General features: G+C 47.3%; 1 pseudogene; it reads left to right on the top strand.

Moving 5' to 3' along the window:
- The first annotated feature begins 771 nt into the window (after positions 1 to 771).
- On the top strand, positions 772 to 4,461 carry LOC116911562 (annotated as a pseudogene).
- The last annotated feature ends 2,076 nt before the right edge of the window (positions 4,462 to 6,537 follow it).

The following is a 6,537-nucleotide window of genomic DNA, read 5'->3' as shown; positions in this document are numbered from 1 at the left end:
GCTGCCTCTTGCTGCTTAGTCTTCTACACGACTATGAAACTTCAGAGACCCTCCCAGGCCACCTCTCTCCTCCCCGGGCACTGTGTGACAGACTAGTATCTTTGTCTTATCATTCAGCACTGATCAATCTCTGAAACCATCTTCTTTCTCCCTTAGTTCGGGTGTTTCTTCCTGTACCTGCACTGTTGTAAGGGTCCCTTAAGGTTTGTGTGTGGGGAGTAGAGGAAGTTCCAAGTGAGCACATATTGTCGCTGTGGGCATAGCCATGGAATAGAGCCCAATACTGAGACCCGTGGGAATGGCAAAGACTTCTACCAAGAGAAACTAAGGAGAATGTTAAACTCCCTCTTGTCCACCTATGAGTGCTTACCAATGAGGGACTAGTGTGGACAAACACTGGCAACTGCAGCTTCCTCCTCCCAGATGGCTGCAACCGGAGGCTGCTTCCCTATAGAGACTTCCTAGCAAGACTAGCTATCCCCTTCTCTTTGTGCTGCATGTAATAGATGTTCTGAACTTCTGGGTCTCATAGGAGGTGCCCTCCACCAGAGGGATGGAGGGAGGGAGGAGAGAGAGAGAGAGAGAGAGAGAGAGAGAGAGAGAGAATGAATACAGCTCAGCTGATCCCAGTCTTTCTGCACGTGTGTACCCTGTGGTTTCTTCACAGTCTGTCATTTCTTCATTCCTATGCCACCCCAGGCCCAGTTTCCAGGACCAAGCTGTGCAGGATGTGGCACTAGTGGCCTTCATTTATTTGTTTGTGTATGGGGGATGACGCATGCGTGCCAGGAGCACAGGTCAAAGTCAGAGGAACAACTTTCAGGATCAGATATCGCTTTCCACCTTGTAAGTCCTAGGAATCAAACTCATGTCACCAAGCTTGGTGGCAAGCCCAATCCAAGCCACCATTCCACCATACCCCTAGGCCTTCCTTCAAAACATATACCAGATCTAGAAGACTCTAGTAATCGGTTTGTAGCATACTTTCTTACATGCACAAGGCATGATGGTACATGTCATCTCAATACTCTGGAGGTAAAGGTAGAAGGATCAGAAGTTTAAAATCATCCTCAGCTCTACATAGTGAGTTCAAGACCAACCTGAGCTACCTAAGACTATCTCAGAATCAAACCACGACAGCAAAACATGTTCTCCGAAATACAGTAAATGTCCACGAACGTTTCTAGAATGGTCGGTCAGGCTGGTTCACTCCTTTTGTACAATCCTCATTATGTACAAGGTAAGACACTCCAGATTTCACTCTCAGTTCTGCTCCCCTTTATAGATGATGTCATCTCTCTACCCTTCATGATCTGGACCACTACTCTACCTGTTAGTTTCCCCTAGATGGCGCTAGAAAGAAATGTTTTAGGTTTTCCATCTCCTTGGGATAGATATTGATAGATACTGTATTTGTATAGAATGGTGTGTACATGTGCATGTGCGTGTGTGTGTGTGTGTGTGTGCGTGCATGTCTGTGTGTGTGTGTGTGTGTGTGTGTGTGTGTGTGTGTGTGTGTGTGTGTGTGTGTGTGTGTGTGTGTGTGTGTGTTCAGATCCCCTGAAACCAGAGCTATAAATGATTGTGAACCACCATGTAGGTGCTGGGAGTTGAACCTACATGTTCTGTAAGAACAAATACTCTTAACCATACAGTCCTACCTTACTTATGAGATAAGATCTCTCACTGAACTTTGAGCTTATCCACTCAACAATCCACAGGGCTCCTCTTGTCTCTCGATACCTTCCTGATGCTGGGGTTTCAGGCATGCTACCACTACACGGGCTATGTTACAGAGATGCTGGAGGTTGAACTCAGGCCCTGATGTTTGCAGGACAGCAGGCACCTCACTGACTGAGCTGTAGGTCCTCTGTTGAGCTGAGCAATGCAACCTGGGAAGGGATCACTGAACACAGCCATCCTTCAACAGGGTTGCTATGATTGTTATACAAACCACTCCTCCCCATCAAAGAGGGTATTCTGGCCACTCATTCAGGAAGTGGGGTAACGGGGTGAAAAACATCCCAGCCCACCCCACTCCTGACTAGGTATGGGTGGTAATTGATGTGGTCAAAGGACAAAGGCCCTAGAGGGAACTCACTAAAGAGGAGAAAAATAAGATCATCCTTAGGCAAGCAAACAGAAAACCAAACAGCCTGGGACTGAGGCTGCAGGCTGGGGCAAGTCTCAGTTGGAAGAACCTTGCCTGTATCTCAAGGGAAAATCTCTCCTTACAAAAGGATGGCTTGGTCCTGGGGTGAGAGCAAATGTTTACTGAGCCCAAGCAGTTACCAAACACCTCACTAAGTTCATTCTGTACGCATAATCTTCCCGAGAGCTTGTTTCTTTCTGTGGTCTGGTCAGGGAAACTTCTTGTTCTCAGCCCTCTCTATCTTGTTTTGTTCAGACATCATGGTTCAAAGGTTGGCACAGGGTGGGGCTTGGGACAACCAAGAGTTCATTAGCTCCTCTACTTCTTGGGTTTCTTCCTTCCAGAAAATGCTCTCCCACCTCATTTTCTATACTTACAACTCCTTGCTCTCCTCCCCCATCCTCTCCCTTAGAGCCTTGTGCTCTGTGGTGAACATTTTGTTTATCTTTCTGTGGTGCTTATTACTTATTTTAAAACAAGATAGCCGTGTGTTCAGGCAAAGGGACCCTTGAGAGCTGTGTGTGTGTTTGTTTGTTTGTTTGCTTCGGACTCATGTATCATGAGGGCTCATGTACCCCAGGCAGACTTCGAGTTCACTATATAGCCAAGGATGACAATGAATTCCTGATCTCCTATCCCCACCCCACTCCCAGTGCTAGAATTGGAAGTGTGGGCCACCAGGCCTTGTGTATGTGGTACTGGGGATAGAGCCTGAGGTCTCACGTGTGCTAGGCAAGCCCTCTACCAACTGAGCTACCTCCTGCTGGAGACCCATGTTTGAATCCAGATGCTACGGGAAATACATAGGTGACAATGAGAAACTTGGCCTCTGTGTGTGTGTGTGTGTGTGTGTGTGTGTGTGTGTGTGTGTGTGTGTGTGTGTGTGTTTATATGTGTACTTGAATATGTGTGTATGTATATACATGTGTACATATGTATATTTATGTTTGCTATGTATGTTTGTTTGTATGTGTATATGTATACATATGTGTTTCTTAAAGATGAAATGGACCTTATCCTGGGACTGGCCAGTAGAACTCTGGTGCTAAAGTTCATACCACATACCATTCTGCCTCTGGGACCTCTATAGCTCCGAATGCATCCCTTCCTATACTGGTCTCGGTTCACTTAAAATGTTAAGCGAGCCAAGGGAGAAAATCTAGGCTGCGCTTGAATTGCCCACCAAGCCAATAAAAGACAGGAAGCCTGCAGGGCCTCCCATTGCTGCTTCAACAAGTTGCCACACGGTTTGAGGTTTAAAAGAACACAAGTGTTTTTCCCTCTCAACACAGCTCTGGAAACCAGAGGTGCTCAGTCAGGCTCAGTGGGCTACAGTTAATACTTGGGTAAGGCTGACATGCTGTTGACTACACCATGTATAACGTAGGGAATCACAGGTTAACTATTCAGTTTCCTCTGCTCTATAAAGGTCCCTGGCTGTGGACTTCCCATCATACACACGGTCCTAACTGTACTCAAATAGAAGGAGCTTAGACATATGAGCTTTGTGCCTTTTGGCAAGGTGAGAGCAGACAGGTAACAGACTGTCGTACAGCACAGGAGCAATCTGTGCTGGATCCTGTCTAGATCCAATAAGGCAGCGTCTTGGAGGTCCCATGGATCTGTGACTTGCTTCAACAGTGTTTGGACTGAACAGACTTGGGGACTCCCACTTTATTAGCTTCCAGCCATCTTGCAAGTCTCTCCAGTCGCAGGACCATCTCCTTGCTGCCTTCGACTCCTAGGACCAGCCAGCACCATCTTCGTGGTTAGCCCCATACTCCTGGATCAGCAATGACCTCCACATTTGTCAGAATTATTCCACCGAAGTGGAAGCTGCTGTGAACCGCCTGGTCAAGCTTCACCTGCGGGCCTCTTACACCTACCTCTCTCTGGGCTTCCTTTTTGTTCGGAATGATGTGGCTTTGGAGGGCGTAGGCCGCTTCTTCCACGAATTGGCGGAGCAGAAGTGCGAGGGCACTGAATGTCTCCTCAAGTTGCAGAATGATCGTGGAGGCAGTGCACTCATCCAAGATGTGCAGAAGCCATCTCAAAATGAATGAGGTAAAACACAGGAGGCCATGGAAGCTGCCTTGGCTGTGGAGAAGAACCTGAACCAGGCCCTCTTGGATTTGCATGCCCTGGGTTCGATCCGCACAAAACCTCACCTCTGTGACTTCTTGGAAAGCCACTTCCTGGATAAAGAAGTGAAGCCGATCAAGAAGATGGGCAAGCACTTGACCCATCTCCGTTGGCTGGCAGGACCACAACCAACGCAAACTGGCATGCCCCAGGTATCTCAAGCATGACTAGGAGGCCTCTACGCCTTCCAAGGGGCTCCCTCCTCTGCTTCTGCACCAGACGCCTCAGGACCTCCACCTGAATGAACCTCTAAAGCCACTAGGCAGCTTTGTAACCGCCCTGGAGCATCTTCCCAAGTCTTGGACCAGGTAAAAATAAAGCTTTTTTGAAACAGAAAAAAAAGACAAGTAAAAATAAAAGAAGGGAGAGAAAGGGGCACTGGAAATACAGCTCAATTGGTAACGAGTTTGTCTAGTGTATGAGAAATCCCAGATTCAACACCCAGCACCATATAAGCCAGCTAGTGGCCCATGCCTGTAATCCCAGCACTTGGGAGGGAGATGTAAGATTGACAGTTCAAAACCATCACTCAGATACAGTGAGTTCAAAGTCATCCTCGAATACACGAGATCTGTTTCAAAATAAAAACCAAGAAGAAAAAGTGGTGGTTGGGCAGAAAAGGGAAAGCATTCAGAAAGCAGGTGGGCTCAGCTGTGTTTTGAAGGGTAGAGATTTGCTCCTAACAGGTGCACTAGATGAAACTGAATTCAGGTCCCTAAATAAATGGATAACGCTTTAAGCTAGACCGCAGCCGAGTTCCAGAAAAGCAAGAAATTAAACCCAGGCAGGATCAATCATTTAATCAACCATTGAGAAACCTTGGTGTTTTCAGAGAGCATACACAAAGCCCTGGCCTGTGCCTAAAGCCAGCTGCCCCCTGAATTCTCAGAACCTGTTTGCTTAAAATCATAGCAGGAGGGGGCAAAAGTATATATGGAGGTTTCTGGGAGAAAGAAATATAATATTGTGGGAGATAGTATAGTAGCTGAATTCACCCATCAGCCAGTCGCCCAGGGCTCTCCTCCATAGTTGCTTTTTAATCTCACACTGTAATATAGAACTGCGGGCCGGTGTGAAACATGAAGAAGAAGAGGGAGGGGGCTGGGCGGTGATTGAAGAAGTGCAGAGTAGAGAGGGAGCAAGTGGGAAGTGGCCCGTGAGATTCCAGCTGGCTAGCCAAGATGGAGCACATATCCATTTGCAGTTAGAGTGGTGGAGTTGGTGGGTGGTGGCGGCAGTTGGGGTGGGGGCTGCCTCGCTCCTTCCCTCAACGTTCCTTTTTGTGGATTCTAGGGTGGGCTCGGCACCAGGGACTGAGCGATAAACCAGTCCTGGAAGCTCAGAATGTGCAAAGATTTTTATTTATATGTCTCATTTTTTTTCTCCAAATAGTAAATGCACAAATTTTGTAAAACAGGTTTTGGGGGTGCTTGTTGTGAACAACAGCACTTTTAGGGAGCTACCAATGATGTGTAGGTATTACTGTTTCTTTGGATACTAATCTGGGAGATCTCCTGGCTCCCATATTAGTACATTAATCTCTATTCCCAAGTTCATTAATATTTGTGTCCTTTATTGGAAAGAGGAAGGTCCAGGTATGGTATGCGTGTGGTGTACTGTGTTGTGTGTGTGTGTGTGTGTGTGTGTGTGTGTGTGTGTGTGTGTGTGTGTGTGGTATGCAGGTAGAGGTGAGGGAAGGACATTGAGTACCCTGCTCTATTGATCTCTGCCTTATTCCCTTGAAACAGAGTCTCTACCTGAACCTAAAGAGAAGACAGCATGCAGAAAGCCCCAATGATCCTCTCGCCCTAACAATGTTGAGGTTATTGGCCCACAGGCCATGCCCAACTTTTTACAAGGGTGCTGGGACTTAGATCCTCACGCTTGTGAAGCACATGCTCTTACCCGGTGAGCCATCTCCCCGTGGTCTCAAGTAGCCAAAATTAACCTTGAGCTTCTGATTCTCCTGCCTCTGTCTTGATAGTGCTGGGATTACAGGTGCGCACCACGACATCCAGTTTATGTGGTGCTAGGGATTAAAACCAGGCCCTCACATGCTAAGCGAGCACTTCACAAACTGAGCTCCATGCCCAGCCCCTACTTTTTAGTTCTTTCAAGTAATCTACCTCTTAGTACAATTTGAAGGAAACCACGGATGCGGTACCTACACAGGGCCTGACAGACAACCCCATGAGCTCAGTCTGAACTTTGAACCGGACTTTGCATGGTCACAGGCAGCACTG

Source organism: Rattus rattus, chromosome 10 (assembly GCF_011064425.1).
Source record: "Rattus rattus isolate New Zealand chromosome 10, Rrattus_CSIRO_v1, whole genome shotgun sequence".
Taxonomy (NCBI): domain Eukaryota; kingdom Metazoa; phylum Chordata; class Mammalia; order Rodentia; family Muridae; genus Rattus; species Rattus rattus.
The sequence above is the reverse complement of the archived record's forward strand: the minus strand, read 5'-3'. Positions and strand labels throughout refer to the sequence as shown.